We start from the raw sequence: 18298 nt of genomic DNA, 5'->3' as shown, positions 1-18298 counted from the left end.
AGATGCCTGGTGTCAAAGACATGGTCTCAAGCTCAATGCCAAAAAGTGCATCGTCATCCCCTTTGGTAAAAACTCTGTACCCATGAACTACCACATAGGCGGTAGTCTACTTAACACCGAAAGTGTGATAAGAGACCTTGGGACACGGGTGGACTGTAGTCTCTCCTTTGATAATCATATTGCCACAGTGGTCAGGAAATCCTTCTATCTGGCACACCTCATCACAAATGGTTTCTCATCCAGAAAAAAAGAGGTAATTGTTCCCCGCTACTCATCACTCATTAGACCCATTATAGAGTACAATGCCCCTTTTGGTATGCACCTCACAAGACATCTACAACAACTGTAAAGGCTGCAAAAATACCTCACAAAGAGGATTACTGGCCTCAAACAGATGCCTTACACAGACCGTCTCAAAAAACTCCAGCTTTACTCCATCGCATATCACCTTCTCAGATGCAATCTCTGCCTAAAATACAAAGCTATGTCAAAGGCAGAGCTGTTGAACCTGATCCACTTAAAGAAATCCCAATCCCCCTGAGCTACATGCTCTAGGGACCTAAACCTTGTCACCACAATAAACAGAAGATGCTGGAGGGATAGATTCCTGTCCCAAAGACTTCCCATACTCTGGAACAGACTACCTATCTATGTCAAACACAGCTCCTCATTAGCACGCTTCAAGAAAAATCTTGATGATTGGATGGGTAAAAGGAAATTAACCCTGGGGATCACTTTTGTGGTTCTGCTTGACAGGGGCACAGGAAAATAATTTTCTTGGGTGGCAAAAGCCAGGGTACCTTTTTGGCTAGTCTTGTATAGGCCCTAGGGCCAATAGCCTAATACCTACCTATGAACCTATGATCTCTAAAAATGTTTTGTACATTAAAACAGCCACACAGTGTATACTCAGAGTTCAGATCACAATTGTTTTATTTCTTTTGTTAGCTTAATGTAAGTCAGGGTGGGAAGGCAGCATGTCAGCAGAAGAGTATGGAAAGCTGACAAGGAGCCAGCTGGTGGAGATGTGCCAGGCTAGGGGATTGGTGCATGGAAACCTGACTAAAGCAGACATGATTGCAGCCTTGGTTACAGCTCCATCAGAGAACAGCAGCCTGGAGGACAATCAGACTGACAGTGGAGATACAATATCCTCAGAGAATGGACAGCTCAACCTTTCTGCAGTGGACTTAAAAATCCAGCTGGAGCTAAAGAGACTTGAGTTGGAGGCCAGGTGTATGAAACTAGAAGCAGCCAAGAAAATGAGGAATCTACAAGCTGAGGAAAATGAATGACAGAGGAGGTATGAGAGGGAAATTCTGACTCTCCGCCAGAGTCATGGAAGTAATGGGGAAGGGAGTAACTGGACCCCAGAAGTATAAAAGGTCAGTCAATTTCTTCCACAGTTTAAAGAGTGGGATAATTTTTATAGCTTCATTCATATGTTTGAGCGAGAATGTAAACAGTATGAAGTTAACCAAAGTCTCTGGGTACGGTTCCTGACCCCTTTATTCCATGGTAAAACTGTAACTTCTTTAGCAAAAATGCATGACACTGACTGTTTTGATTATACTGCTGTAAAAAAAAAAACATTTATTAGAATGTTTTAAGCTAACACCTGAAATGTATAGGAAAAAATTTCATGAGCACAAGGCAGATGAAAATGTATGTGAATATGTTGCTGAACTGAGCACTTATTTTCATAACTGGGTGATTGGATGTCAGGTCACCACTTTTGAAGGGCTGGCAGACCTTTTGGTAAGGAAACAAGCCCTTAGCACTTTGCCTGAGGACATGAGGATCTGGTTAGCTGATAGACAATGTGCTACTTCAGTGGAGTTGGGGAAGAAGGGAGACCTATACCTAGCAAGCAGGGTAGCCCTGCACAGGAAAGGGACCCCCAGTACTGCTCATGGGACAAAAGGAACCCATGGTGGGCGGCACAGACTGACCCAACAGAATCCACCAGTAGCAGGGGAAGCCACTAGTCCAGGTACACATCCAGGAGCTAGGGTAAAATGTTTGGAATACAACCAGTGGGGACATGTGGCATACAGATGTCCATGGAGGCAAGGTGGGGAACCAAAGGTGAGAGAGCCAGCAAGTGGGAAAGACAAAATGCCAACAGTAGGTTGTCTTGAGACAACAGGCGTATGGAAGTACCATCCTGCAGATGTCCTGAGAGAGAAGGATTTGGATGAGACAGTACTATGTACTTATGCAGTTACATGCAGTGAGGTTAGGAGACAAGCATGTGGGTCTGGTAGCCTGGGGGAGACCCAGACAGACTGCATACTTGCAGCCAGGACTGCTGAGGTGGTTACTTCAGGGAGTGAGCTACACTGTAGCAGTAAGATGGAATGTGAGCCACAGCTGCTTGTGGGTACTGATGTTCCCTTGGACAGGGTAACTGCAAAGGTAGAGGTGAGTAGTAGTACCCAGGCAGACAGTGAGGCACAGCTGTCAGAGGATGCCATACTTCCTGTGTAAGGGGAGCTGGGAAGTGTTACAAGGAGGGAGTTGAGACAGACTCAGCTCACAGACCCTATATTGCAAGGCCTGAGTCAGGTAGATAGGGAGGCACCTGATTCTCAAGGGAGGGGGAAATCTGTATACTGGAACAAAGGGTTACTGTACAGAGAGTGGACCCCTGAGGGAGGGCTAGAAGGTGAGAGAGTACACCAGTTGGTAGTGCCTTGAGCTTATTGTCTGGCACTTCTAGCCATAGCCCTTGATATTCCCTTTGCAGGTCATATGGGCATAAAATGTACAAAGAGGCATGTTATGCAAAACTTCTATTGGCCTGGAATTTCCAGAGACATAACAGGGTACTGCAGGACCTGTGAGTAGTGCCCAAAGGTAGGCAAGGCAGGAGACAAGGTGAAAGCTCCTTTGATGCATTTGCCTGTGATTGAGGAGCCATTTCAGAGGGTAGTTATGAATATTGTGGGTACCCTGAGTACCCCAAGTTCCACAGGGAAAAAGTATATCCTAGTGATTGTAGATTATGCTACACAATACCCTGAGGCAGTGTCTTTGTCCTTCATTGAGGCCGAGAAGGTGGCAAATGCTTTGCTAGAGATTTTCAGCAGGGTAGGTTTCACAAAGAAAATACTGCCTGACAGAGGTGCCAATTTTATGTCAGACCTGCTGGCTTGTTTGTGGAAGTCCTGTGGGGTGAAGCACATGAAGACCACCCCTACCATCCCCAGACTAATGGTCTTGTTGAGAGATAAAACTCTACAATTAAGTCCATGCTATGGACATTAGCAGATCAGTTTAAGAGGGACTGGGACAAATATTTGCCCCATCTGCTGTTTGCTTACAGAGAGGTTCCCCAGGAATCCACAGGTTTTTCACCCTTTGAGTTGCTGTATGGGCATAGGGTGCGGGGACCTCTAGATTTAATTTGAGATGAGTGGGAAGGTGAGTGTGAGTCTGACATGGAGTCTGTTGTGGCATATGTCCTGAACCTCAGGACAAGCCTCAGGGAACTCATGGGCCTGGTCCAGGAAAACCTGGCAGAAGCCCAACAACAGAAAAAGGTGTAGTATGACAGGAATGCTCAAGCTAGAGAGTATGCTGTAGGACAGCAGGTGATGGTTCTCATTCCTGTCAGACACAACAAGTTGCAAGCAGCTTGGGAGGGACCCTACAAGGTGGTAAGAAAGGTAAGTGATGTTAACTACATGGTGGAAGTGCTAGGCAGATAGCAGGGGCACAAATTGTACCATGTTAAGATGATGCAACCTTACCATGATAGGGAGGCCATTGTACTGGACCTTTGCAGTGGATTGCTGGAGGAGTCTGAGAGAGATCTTGTGACTGATCTCTTCAGTGAGGCTCGGGCTGACACCTCGGTGGAAAAGGTAGCAATGTCCCAGCAGCTATCTCCTACCCAGGTTTGAGAAATCTGAGCAGTTTTGCAGGAGTTTGGGGGTATGTTCACCAGGAAACAAGGGAGCACCCACCTGGTGCAGCACCTGGTGCAGCACCAGGTGGATGCAGGACCACAAAGGCCTATTAGGCAGGCCCCTTATAGGGTGCCTGAGAGAGTCAAACAGACTCTGAGGGAGGAGGTACAGGAGATGTTGGAACTAGGGGTGATTCAAGAGTTCTACAGTCCCTGGCCTCACCAGTGGTGTTGGTGCCAAAGAAAGATGGCAGCAACATGTTCAGTATGGATTACAGGAAAGTAAATAGTCACACAGAGTCAGATGTTTACCCCATGCCTAGGTCAGATGAGACCCTAGAGCAGCTGGGTGGGGCTAAGTATCTTACAACCATTGATCTTACCAAATGTTACTGGCAGGTGCCCTTGACTCCCAATGCTGGAGAGAAGTCAGCCTTTGTGACTCCTTTTGGCTTGTATGAGTTCACAAAGTTGCCCTTTGGGATGAAGAATGCCCCAGCGAATTTCCAGAGGCTGGTAGATCATATCTTAGTAAGAGCAGGTGGGTTTGCCCTTGCTTACATTGATGATATTGCTATCTACAGCCATTCCTGGCAAGAGCACCTTCAGCATGTTAGGAAGGTGTGGAGAAGATTACAGAGGGCAGGGTTGGCCATTAAGCCGAGCAAATGTCAGGTGGATATGACAGAGGTCTCCTACCTAGGACAAAGAGTGGGGAGTGGTAAGATAAGGCCAGAACCTGCCAAAGTGGGAGCTATTCAGGCATGGCCTGAACCTGTTACCAAAAAGCAGGTGAAGGCATTCTTAGGGACAGCAGGGTACTACAGAAAGTTCATTCCCAATTATAGTACCATAGCTGCTCCCCTCACAGACCTGACAAGGAAGAACAGGCCAGAAAAGGTAGCGTGGACCCCAGCATATGAGCAGGCATTTCAGAAACTTAAGGAAGCTTTGGGAGGACCCCCAGTGTTAGCCAGTCCAGACTACAGCAAAGACTTTGTTGTGCAGGTGGATGCTTCAAACTATGGGGTGGGGGCTGTACCTAGCCAGATTTCTTCAGAGGGAGAAGAGCACCCAATGGTTTATAGGTTCATAGGTTCATACTAGGCTATCTGCCCTGGGGCATTTATAAGCCTAGCCCGATTGTGTTTAGCTTACGCCACCCCTTGATTTGAGTATACTGTGCCCTTTTTGAAGTTTAGTTTACTGTGCCTCTGTCTAATAGTGACATGGAAGTAATCCCCGGGACAAACCTACAATCCTCCATCCACTCATCAAGATTCTTCATGAAGAGAGTCAGTGAGGTGCTCTGCCTAACATGAATTGGAATTCTATTCCAGAGCGAAGGGAGCCTCTGGGTTATGAATCTGTCCCTCCAGCATGTTCTATTTATTTCTGTGCTGAGGTTCAAGTCCCTCGAGCGCGTGGCTCTAAGGGATTTAGATTTACTGAGGTGGAGCATGTCCATTAATTCTGGGTTGGACATAGCTTTATATGTCAGGCATAGATCATCTCGAAGTAGGCAGTATGCAACTGAGTAGAGCTGGAGTTTTTTTAACCGAGCAGCATATGGCATCTGTTTGAGTCCCTTGATCCTCCTGGTGAGGTACTTTTGGGGTCTTTCTAATTGCTACAGGTGTCAGGTAAGGTACATCCCAAAGGGGGCATTGTATTCTATGATGGGCCTGATGAGGGATGAATAAAGGGGCACAATTACCTCTCTTGATCTAGATGTGAATCCTTTCATGATGAGGTGGGCTATGTAGAAGGTCTTTCTAACCACTTTGGCAATGTGGTTGTCAAAGGAGAGATTGCTATCAACTTGGGTCCCCAGATCCCTAATTACTTTCTCTGTACTTAATGGGTTACCACCTATGTGGTAATTGTGGGCACATTGTTTTTGCCAAAGGGTATGGCTATACACTTTTTGGCATTTAGCTTTAGATCATGGCTCTGGCACCAGTTATCCGTCTGTGCGAGACTTTTATGAAGGATGTTTGTGTCAGCTGGAGAGCCGATTATGGCGCTCAGTTTGCAGTCATCTGTGAACTTGGTGAGCCATAGTCCTCCCACATTGGCCTGTACCTCAGAAAAGTAAATACCGAACAAGAGAGGTCCCAGGACAGAACCTTGTGGGACGCCACTTGTGACTGGTTTCGAGTCTGACATGGCTCCAGCAACTCTGACTCTATGGGTTCTGTCTTTGAGCCAGTTTGCGACCCATCTTGTGACATAGGGGTTTATATTTAGGCTTGATAGCTTATCTATGATGCCCTAGTGGGGTATTGTGTCAAATGCCTTTGCGAGGTCCAGATAAGCTGTGTGGACTACCTTCCCTTCATCTATGGTCTTGGTGACTGTTTTGAAGAAGTCAACCAGGTTCAAAAGGCAGGATCTGCCCTTGACAAAGCCAAATTGGGTAGGATCTTGTGTCTGCAGGTCCCCAATGACTTTGTTTATGAGTTCCATGATGATCCTCTCCATAGCCTTGCAGACTAGGCTAGACAAGCTTATGGGGCGATAGTTTCCATGGTCCACAGATGCGCCACCTTTGTGGAGTGGGACCACTGTTGCTGTACGCCATTCTTTGGGCACATATCCTGTAGTGAGGTTGAGATTGTACAGCAGTTTTACTTGAGGGATTAGTTCTTCTTGGAGTTCATGTAGGACACAACCCGTGACGCCATCTGGTCCCATGGAAGCAGTGTTTCTTGCTTTAAAGAGGGCGGCCTTCACCTGAGCATCAGAGATGTTTGGGAGGCTGCACTCTGCCGGGATAGATACTTGCTTTTTTTGGGGGGGGGGGAGTTTGCACTGAACCTATCTGCCAGGATATTGGCGATGTCTGTGGGTTCAGTGTATTTTTTGTCGCTTAGAATCAACTCAGAACAAGTCTGAGAGTTGCATCCCAGGTTCCTAACATAACTGAAGAAAGCCTTATGATTGTCTTTAGTGTCATGTGCAATTTTTCTCTCGAAGCTGGCCTTGGAGGATTTTATGAGGGATCGTAATTTTTTGCTAGTACTGATCAGAGATGCCTTCCCTTTTAGGGATTTTGTTCTATCATGTAGTAGCTTCCTTTTTCTGTTGTACAGTTTATTTATGGCTGGGGTCCACCAGACTGGACGCCTGCCTTTGGATGATTAGGTCTTGATTTTGTTTGGGATAGCATGATCCATGCATTCCTGGAGATGTCCGTAGAATGCGTTTATATAGGATTCTGCAGTTTGGGCCATAGTTTCCACTGGCACTGAGGCCTTGAAGGATTCCACTTTGGTTTTGAGAAATGTGAAGTTCACTATTGAGAAGTTTTTCACTGTGGTTTTCTGGGCTGGGGGTGGGGTCGGGATGTGGATATCCAGTGAAATTAATTTATGGTCTGATCTTACCAATGAGGGATATACTTCTGGTATGGAGCATAGAGTACCCATGTTGGTAATGATCAGGTCTAGTATGTTTTCCCCTCTTGTGGGAGTAGTGGCTAGTTGTTCCATAGCATTTGAGTTTATAAATTCCATGAACCTTTGGGCTAAGGTGCTGGGGCTTGAGTAATGCTCCCAGTCTATGTTTGGGTAGTTGAAGTCACCCAATATAATGGTGTTCGGAGAGATCATCATGATCTCCAATGTTTTCAGGAAAGCCGAGTGGGATTCCTGACTTTGAGAGAGTGGTCTGTAGGATGCTATAAACTGAAAAGCAGTCTTGACCACTGTTAGTTGCACATGGATGGTCTCCGATACTTCGTGCAATGCCACTAACCTGGAGGTGTGGATATCCTTGATAAATATGGAAACTCCCCCTCCTTTTGTGGTTCTGTCTGGGTTTTGTGGCCGAAAAGCATGATATGAGGTATAACCTGGTAGTGCTGGGGTGCTCTCTGGAGCCTTGAACCCAGTTTCTGTCACTGCACAGATATCGATGTTCTCCATACTGAGGAGAGCTTCGAGTGCATGCATCTTGAGGTTAAGACTTCTGGCGTTTAGCAGCATTACCCTTAGTTTCTTGTTCCTTGTGCTGTCTATGGAGGTGAGTTTATCTCAGTCATAGGCTCCAACCCAGGGAGGAATGCTATGCAGTGGTAGAAAGGGAATGTCTTGCCATAGTGTGGGTGCTACAAAAACTTCAGCCTTATCTGTATGGAAGAAAATTGACTGTGATGACAGATCACAACCCTCTAACATGGTTAAGCAGAGCCAGTCAGCAAAATGCCAAGTTGCTAAGATGGAGTCTGGGGTTGTCAGTGCAGTACAGCAGTGGGAGTAGCAATGCCAACGCATATGGGCTCTCAAGACAGGGAATGGGGTGAGGTGCACCCAGACAGACCTGACACTCTCAAGCGATGTTTCTCAATGGGCACTTGAAAAACTTGCTTGACTTCCCCAAGGTGGAAGAGATGTGACAATTGGGGATAGATGGGCGAAGGCTGCCAGCCTAGTCAAATAGAATTTGATATATAATTCTGGTATTTGTAAATAAATGTAAAATGCAGGCTTGTGCTTTTAAATGTAAGAAAACACTGTAAAATCTGAACTTCAAGATTGTTGCAACATTGCCATCTGATGTAAGGAAAACCAAGCCAAGTATTTCAAATGTGTCTTTTTAAGTTGAAAAGATCTTATGAATCTCTTTAATGTTAGAATTTGGCTCCAGGGCAGCTGGATGAAGATTTCATGCCCATTGTTTTAAGGCTAAAGTTTATGACTATAATTTAGATGTGGAAGGTGCTTTATTGCTCTGGTTTCTGCTAGCATATACATGTGAAATGTCTTCTATTGTAAGTTTCTGTGCAGGTGTTAGGTTGCTAAATAATGCAGTTTGTTTGCCTGGGAAAACCTAAGTGTCAAAATTGATGTAATTTGGGGAGGGACCCAGCAGACATGTTTGTTAGTAATGTTTAAATACTATTTCTCACAAGAGACTGAAAGTATTTTGATCTTGGATATCGAACTTACCAGCACTCTGCTTATGCTCACATGTAAGTTTCTAGTACTTTGATTTCTTGTAGGATTAGTTAAAGCTAGTAAAGATTAATTAGGTATTGTTCTTTGAAATCAAACCTGTCCTACTGAATTATTTTACGTTTATGTGTGAGCTCTGAACTCTTAGATATCTCTGTGGTGTAGTAAATTTGTCTTGTGTTTTAATTATTATTAAATATTTTTAAAACCTTCTACCTGTGGCTGATTTGTGTAGAGATAAGTTCCAGAATGCACTGCATATTTATATAGAGTTTATTGTAATAGGCCACTCTGATAAGCCTTAGACTGTATAGTCACATTACCATTGGATTATAATATTGCACAGTAATAATTGGACACCCTTTTAAGGGCCTTTTAGGAGCTGATATTATTAGCTGGGTGGTGGCAGGGATTACTACCGTATGGTCTGGGCAAAAGGGCACAGTTGGAGAATCTTTGTCAGCCTTTCCCAGGAGAGTCTGTGAAGTTGTATAAATACTGATCTCAAAGTGTGTGTGTGTTGTGTCAGCTAATTGGCAGGGACACGAAGCACTGGTTGGACAGAGAGGGTACTGGAGGATTTAGCTTGCTCAGTTAGGCTGAGACCTGGACCCTATAGCTGTGCCAGTGGGGAGTCTTATTGGGGACCTGGTGAGCAAGGGAGCAACCAGCCCCAGACTGACTGTGATCCCTGTGTGCACTTAAGGGAAATTGTACTTTACTGTATGTATTAGTTATCCTTTCCTCTTCTATGAGACGACCTCCCTGGTGTTATTGGTGAGGATGGAGGCTCTTTGATTGCTGGGCCAGGGCATGGTCATCACAGCCTGCTCATTAACTCACTCCACAAATGCAGACAACATGCTTGTTACATATAGTATGCTGACAATTCAACACTTATATATTCATCTAATGACCTGGTTAATGTATAGCAAATTACTTAGGAATCCGTTACTGCTACCAAAAACAGCTCTCAACTCATGCTTAATCCAAAAAAGACCAAAGTATTACTTTTTTTCCCTAAACCTCAGTATAAAGAGACAAATAACTTTATCATGCATTCCCTCAGTAACCCCTTTATCGACCTGACCTCTCACAATAAACTTTTAGATATGACAATAGATGATAGCCTCAAATTTGATTTCTGTTTATAAAATACCATAAAAAAAACACACACAAAAAATTGGTTTACTCTGTAAGGCTGGACACTTTCTGATCCCTACATCCAGAATTACCCTAGCAATTAGTTATCTTCTGCCTTCCCTTCTATATGGTGCTCTCATCCTTATAAACTTCCAGACTTCACTTATACAAAATACTACAGTTAACTTTACCAAATTTGCAATCAGTACTCACTACTACACCAATCACTGTACTGTACTAAATGTTCTCAACTGGCTTGACCTACCCCATTACTTAAAATATACAAAACTACTCATCACATTCAAAATTACTCATTACCCTGCTAGCTGCCATGCCCTAAATGTAACACTGCAAAAATTTTCCCCCAGCCATCCATTGCAACCCAGTAACCAAATTATCACTGTTCATAAACCCTCCTACTCTGCAGAATGCAGTAATATATTCCTACTCTGTATTTAAAGCTTCAAATACTATCCCTGTAGCAATCAACCCAGAGCTTTCCTTCAAATCCTTCAAGCTTTCTCTGAAGGATTACTTAAATAATGAATAGCTTTGTTTGCATTCCATGCCAGGATAGATTTACACTACCTTCTTCAGGCTCACTACCTGCCTCCTAAGCATCCCCCTTTCTCAACTTCCTGTAAATTTTTCACAATTGTCTCTTCTGGTGACTTTCACATTCAAATTCTCACTCTATGGCTACTTAGTGTACAGGTGGGATTTCAGTCCTCCTTTTCACCCCAAGTATATACTACAGAAACTGTTCTCTTACCTGCTGTGTATAGTAAAGCATATAACCATTATTTTAGGTTTTAAATAGAAATATCTGTCTATAATGTGGGTCTACTTCACGATGTCGAAAGCTGCACCGCAACATCGAAAGCGCATAACATCGTTCAGGTAAACAGAAATCTCCGTAGGGAGGAGATTTCCATTCACCTCAATGTAGTGCGGTCTCAGAGTTGGAATATTTAAGTGGGGGGGAATCGGGGTGCATGGGAGCTTGCCCCCCTGCCTACACTAGTTAGTTTTTATTTTTGTTTGTTTTTTGTTTTTTAAGCATTATTTGATGTTTTACTACATCGATCACTAGAGGTTAACCTTTAGTGATTCGATGTAGTAAGATTTCGATAATGTGATATAGACGCTATATTGCTTGTCATAATTAGTGTATATAGATAAAACTTGTGTCTGTCTCACGCTGCTCTGTAAGCAATTTATTTATTAATTCATTTATTTATTTATTTTATTTTACATTGAGTGAGCCCATTTTCAGTGGAGGCTCGGAGCGAAAAGGTCCACATATACAATAGTCATAAGATTTACAAGAGAACATTATTACAAACACCAAGTTGATAATATGCAAATAAAAATCTTATGACATAGTCAAACAACTATGCAGTGTACACAAGCATAGTGATAAAATAGAGGTGTTACAGTTTAAGTAAAATACAAATAAACATACCCCTGGATTCATTAAACTCCATGCAGGAATAGTGCTATTCCTGCAAGGAGTGGATCGTGCCCATGTAGAACAGCAGCATGCCTTGCATATTCATGAAGGCGCACTGCTGTATTCTGTAGATGGACAGGATCTGTGTATGAGCACAGAGGGTGTGTCCGAGCAGTGCACTGACACTAAACATGCCCCCTGCACTTAGAAAGTGCCATATGCTCTAATATTATGCTAGTATTTCAGTGTCCTTAGACACTGAAATGTAAAATTGATCATTTTAGTGTGCACGGACACTGAAATTAAAATGGCAAGAGCAAACCAATACTGGGGGTGTGTCACAGCTTCTGTGACACACCCCCTGTGTTGCTAAAGTGCCGTATGGCACTTCTTCATCCTGCAAAGGTAGGAAATGTGTTTAAATGCACACATAATGGGATAAATCCCCAAACAGTTAAAAAGCATAAGCACATCTCCAAAAACACACAAAATTGATAGAGAACATGTCATGCATCAGCATGAAACACACATAGAAGCCGGAAAGCCCAATCAATGCCAGTATTTCATGAATACAGTCCCAAGTAGTTCTCAGAACACCACAATACACACCCATAAAACCTAAAAATATAATAATAATATATACTTACTTGTAATACCCTAAGGAATGTTTAAGTGTAGCTAAGTGGGTGTGTACATTATTGATGACCACTTTGCACAGCTTAAACATCCCATAGGAGCTAAATGAAAATAGACAGGCAAAATTTCCAAGGGAGGGTAATGTAGTCGTTAGAGTTGCAGCTTTACATACAGACATTCACGGTTTGTATCCCAAGACAGGCAACTTATTTTCCCATGTGAAAGTAGTGTTAACATTATTTTAGCAAACTTGATTTATGTAGCAACTATTTTTTGTCAACCAGGGTAGTGTAGCAGTTCCAAAAGTGAGATGTCAGTGTAGAAAAGATGTGAAACCCCCATATAAACACATGTGCCCCACACAGTGTAGTCACACAAGAATATAATATAATATAATTAAAGCACATAGGGGAATGTCATGGAAGGTAAATGTAAAATTATAATGTGTATGTAAATATTATTTTATATTATACAATGACTGGCCATTGACATACAAAAATGAGTATGCTAAATGGCCAGCCTAACCACAGTGTCCATTGTAAATCCGAGAGTATACTAATGGAAAAATGTCTGGTTGCTCGGACTTTTTCCATTTGTATATCTCAGGGTTTTTTTTTTTCTGCAGAGATAGCAACAGAGAAACGAAGATCTCCGTTTCTCTTTTTAATATATCTCACTATGTTTTGCAAGTTGAAGAACTTGCATAACATAGCAAGACATCATAAAAAAATGCAACGGAGATCTTTCTTTCAAGAGAAAAGAAGATCTCTGTTGCTTTTTGTAATATATCTCACTATGTTATAAGAGTTCTTTAACTCATATAACATACCAAGATATGTTAAAAAAAACACTGGAGATCTTCCTAACTCCGTTGCTGTCTCTTCACAGAACTGATGTACTGCATAAGCATGGGAACACATCCCTTATGCATGCTCAGTACATCAGAAATGCCCAAGGATAAAAGAAAATCATGGAAGGGCAGCACAGAGGCATTATACAATGACATTATTTAAGAAAGCTAAGTATTCTTCTTCTTTCAGCTTTTCCCAGTTAGGGGTCGCCACAGCGGATCACCTTGTCTGCACATTGAATGGCAGTGGAGTTTTACAGTGTCGAGTTGCCAGCCCAGCGCCCAACCTTCCACAGAAGGCACACTCACACTTAGGGCCAATTTAGAGTGTCCAATCCACCTGCAGCATGTCTTTGGGATGTGGGAGGAAACCCACGCGACCACAGGGAGGACGTGCAGACTCCGCACAGAAGGCAACCCAGCCAAGGATCGAACCGGAGAACCTCTTGCTGTGAGGCGGCAATGCTAACCACTGCACCACCGTGGCCACCCTTTAAGAAAGCTAAGTATTGTTTTTCTTAAATAATGTCATTATATAATAGCAATAACCCACGGCTGGGTGTGGGTAATGCTGGATTTACCCACGGTTGGCTTTGTTTGGTCACTCGGGCTTTGCCGTTATGACCAAACCACACCAACCATGGGTAAATCCAGCATTACCACACCCAGCTGTGGGTTATTTCTTAAATGTAAAATTATTCTATTCTGATCAAAAGATCCATCTCAGAAGGATCCATCCCAGCAATATGGAAAAATATTACATGTTATACCTCTTCATAAAGGAGGAAGTTCCACAGAATTATCTAACTTCAGACCTATAGCCATTCTTTCACCACTAGCTAAAATCAGGGAAAGATGCATGCACAAACAAATCATGCACTTTCTTATTCAAAACGGAAAGCTCGCCGACACTCAGCATGGCTTTAGGCCATTCCACAGTACCACCACTGCTCTTCTATCTTTCTGTAATGTCATCAATCTTCATTGTAACAACAACAAACTATCTCCAGCACTCTTCCTAGATCTCTCAAAAGCTTTCGATATGGCAACCGTCAGCTACTGCTCAATACCCTACATACCATTGGTTTAGATCAACATGCAATACAATGGTTTTACTCCTACCTAAATGGCAGAGCAAGCTGTCATCCCAACTTCCTCTAACCCTATGTGTCCCACAAGTGTCCATACTAGGTCCCCTTCTTTTCTCTATCTTTATCAATGATCTGCACACCACCATCCCAGGAGCCACCTGCATCTAATATGCTCTGTCTTCTCTCCTACACAACTTCTAACCCTCACCCAAACCACTTTCAGCATGGTAGAAACATGGCTAGATAATCGCCGCCTGCTTCTAAATCCTAACAAAACCAAGCTACTACTTTTCTCCCCTAACTGTAGAATTTCTCCTCCTTCCTTCAACATCAAATCTAACAATGACACCATTATCTCCCCTGATGACCATACAAAGCTTCTAGGTGTAATAATAGATAACAACCTTAAATTTGATAAACATGGAAATCACACTATTTAAGTCTGTCAAAAAAACCTTGGCTCCCTGTACAGAGCCAAACCTTTCCTCACCCCCCTAGCTAGGGTAGCTATTGCAAGATCACACCTCCTCTCTACCCTTATGTATACCTCCCCTGTACTCACCAACCTATCCAAAACCAATCTCAACAAATTATCAGGTTGTTACAATCATATAGCCAGATTCGCTACTGGCATGGCTTTTAGGACCCACCATTGCCAGAACCTCAAAGCACTGGGATGGCTACAGTATCATACCCTTCTTCAGTTCAACCGGCTTATAGTAGTGCATAAAATACTCCATCAACCTGATAACACCTCTGCCCTCAAAAATATTCACACCCCTCATGGTGCCCCCAGGCCATTACGCTCAGCTGATAAACTATTGATACTGACCCAGAAGTCTAACAACTCTGCAGGCAATGCTATATTTGCCAACTCAACTGGTAAAATACGGAATCTACTCCCTACTATCATTACTAAGGAAACCTCACTACCCCTATTTAAAAAAGAACTCAAAAAAATACCTCACATCTCATTGGCTGTGCTCTTGTTCTAAACCTGACTAACAACTTCACTAATACATGTCTTGCTACCCAACCTGCTGTTTAGCCAATTATCTATGCCTCATAGCATTTGAATGTCTAAGCACTGTGGATTATTAAATCTGATTGTATTCTATGTTCACATTTTCTGATACGTCTCTGCCAATGAGATGCAAGTCTGCACATTGTGTATATTGATATCTGCCTGTATTCTTTGTCTATATTTTTTCTAAACATGTCTGCCTGAGTTTTCACTCAGTGATGTATGTACTGTCTCTTTTTTGGTATGTGGAGTTTTTCTCCCTGGGCCTCTGCTGAAAATGGACATATATCCAGTTGGACTATCCCGGTCAGCAAATGTAAAATAAAATAAAATAAAATAAAATAAATAAATAAATAAATATGTATAATATGCTTAAACGTGCCTTAATCAGTCCATATCCATCAGACCTTGTTCTGCCCAGCAACAAAATAGTTAGCATTGCTGTCCTCTACATTCACAGCAAAATGCCACTACACCATGTGAGCTGTGAGGAGCTATAGTGCTTTAACAAACATATCCTGCATTCAGGTAATTTAACATTAATTAAAAAAAAAAAAAAACAGCAGTTTCCAAGTGTTGGGTACATGACCCTGAACACTACAGTCAGAGGAATGTACCATTACACCATCCGAGCTAGGGAATTTAATGTTGCTTTTTCAAACATATCATGCAATAGAGGCATACAATATTAGGGAGAAAGCTTTATGGAAACTTTTATGTGTTGTATATAGAAATACACACACACACACACACACACACACACACACACACACACACACACACACACACACACACACACACACACACACACACACACACACACACACACACACACACACACACACACACACACACACACACACACACACACACACACACACACACACACACACACACACATATGTCTGATGAAACATATATCTGAAAAAATAGAGTCATAGTATAGATATGCATATATAAAAATATAAAGGAAGGAAAAAAAAAATATATATATATATATATATATATATATATATATATATATATATATATATATATATATATATATGTATGTATATAACAGGCAGTGCAGTTATACCTTATACCCATCCCTCTCAATCTGTTAGTGCAAGGAACCTGTACAAAGGCTGTAAAAGGGGGTGGGGGGAATGGGCCACATATACGGACATATCTCAAAAATCACTGTTACAAATTAAGACGTGTTACAGCAACAGTGTGCATTTCAGCAGACAATTACTGAAGGATATGAGAATGGAAACTTACATATATCTCTGCCACTCATGACTTCCTCATACAATACCACAACTCCCCTTTAGGCACCCTGTCATATGCTTTCTCTACGTCCAGAAAGACACAAAGCAACTCCTGACCTTCTCTGTACTACTCCATCAACATTCTCAGAGCAATCATCACATCTGTAGTGCTCTTACCTGGCATGACAACATACTGCTGACCACCACTCATCAAAACCCTCCTTAACCTAGCTTCCACTACTCTTTCCCATGACTTCATGCTGTGACTGATTAATGTTATCCCTCTGTCATTACTACAGCTCTGTACATCAACCTTATTCCTAAAATGGTATTCAAACACTTTGTCTCCACTCCACATACAACCTCTCACTTTCCAAGATATCATTAAACAATCTGGTGAAAAACACCGCTGCCATATTCCCTTAACACCTCCATGCTACCACAGGTATGTCATGTGGACCTACAGGCTTTCCAGTATTCATCCTCTTCATAGTGATCCTTACTTTCTCCTTGGTAAGCCATTGGACTTCCTGATTCACCATACCCACATCGTTCAACCATCTCTCTATCATTCTCTCCATTCATCAGACTTTCCTCATCTCTCCAACAATCCCACTCCTTCATCCCTAACCTCTTTCTCTGTATACTGTCCTATATTTCCTCGGTCCACCACCAGGTGTCCTTGTACTCCTTCCTCCATCCACATGTCACACCAATCACCTTTCTAGCCATCTCCCTTACTAGCTCTGCTGTACTTACTCAGATATTTGGTAAATTGTCACTGCCACCCAGTGCCTGTCTTAACTCTTCCCTGAACTCCAACTCACAATCACCCTTTTCCAGTTCCTACCACTTGATCCTTGGTGCTGACCTCACATTCCCCCTCTTCTTGATCATCAGCGTCATCTTACAGACCAACAGTCTCTGCTGCCTAACTACACTGTCCCCTGTCACCACTTTACAGTTTCCAATCACCTTCAAACTGGCCATCCTACATTGGATATATTCCACCTGGATGCATCTCCCTCCACTCTTGTATGTCACCGTATGCTCCTCCCTCTTGTTATAGTATGTATTCACCACAGCCATGTCCATCCTTTTTGCAAAATCCACTAACATCTCACCGTCTGCATTCCTTTGCTTAACACCATACATATCAATCACTTCCTGATCCACTCTATTCCCTTCAGCATGCCCATTAAAATCTTCTACAGTCACAAGTCTCTCACTCTTGGGTACAGCCATCGCCATGTCATCCAACTGACTTCACATTCCTGTTACTTGTCCATCTACAACCAACTTGCATAGCATATTTACTAACAGCATTCATCATTACACAATCAATTCCAGCTTCATAAACATGACTCTATCAGACAGTCATGTCATCCTCCAAAAACACTCTTGGCATATTGTTTGTTCAACATAACTCCTACACCCTTTCTACTCCCATCCACACCATGATAGCACAAGTTTGACCTGCCTCTGATACACCTAGCCTTCAATATGGTGTCTTGCACACACAGTATATCAGTCTTCTTTTTGACTCTCATGTCAGCTAGCTCTGTCCCTATACCAGTCATACTACCAACATTAAAGGTACCCTCACTACCACATTACTAGCCTTTCTCCTCCCTTCCTGCCATATGAGTGTTGGACATCCTCCAGGGTATGTCTGTTAATGCAAAGGCTACTGTGGTATTGAATGACTCAGGTGTGTTACAGCAATATGAAGACAGTGTCACTATTTTTTTTCCATTGACCCCCATGTATGTGTGACATCCTACAGATGTCCTGCTGTAATGTGTGAAGAGGGATGAGTGGGCATCAAGGGTGTGAATACAGTGTGCCATACTGACATAGAACAGAAACATATATCAGGTATTACCTGTGCACGTGTCAGTATGAGTAGGTGTATCTGGTTGCCTCATAACAACAGACATGGGATGCAAAATGCCAGTTAAATAAGCTGTACACATT

This window comes from Protopterus annectens, chromosome 2.part2, assembly GCF_019279795.1.
Source record: "Protopterus annectens isolate FY-2018-M chromosome 2.part2, PAN1.0, whole genome shotgun sequence".
Taxonomy (NCBI): domain Eukaryota; kingdom Metazoa; phylum Chordata; order Ceratodontiformes; family Protopteridae; genus Protopterus; species Protopterus annectens.
This window is presented reverse-complemented; position numbering follows the sequence as displayed.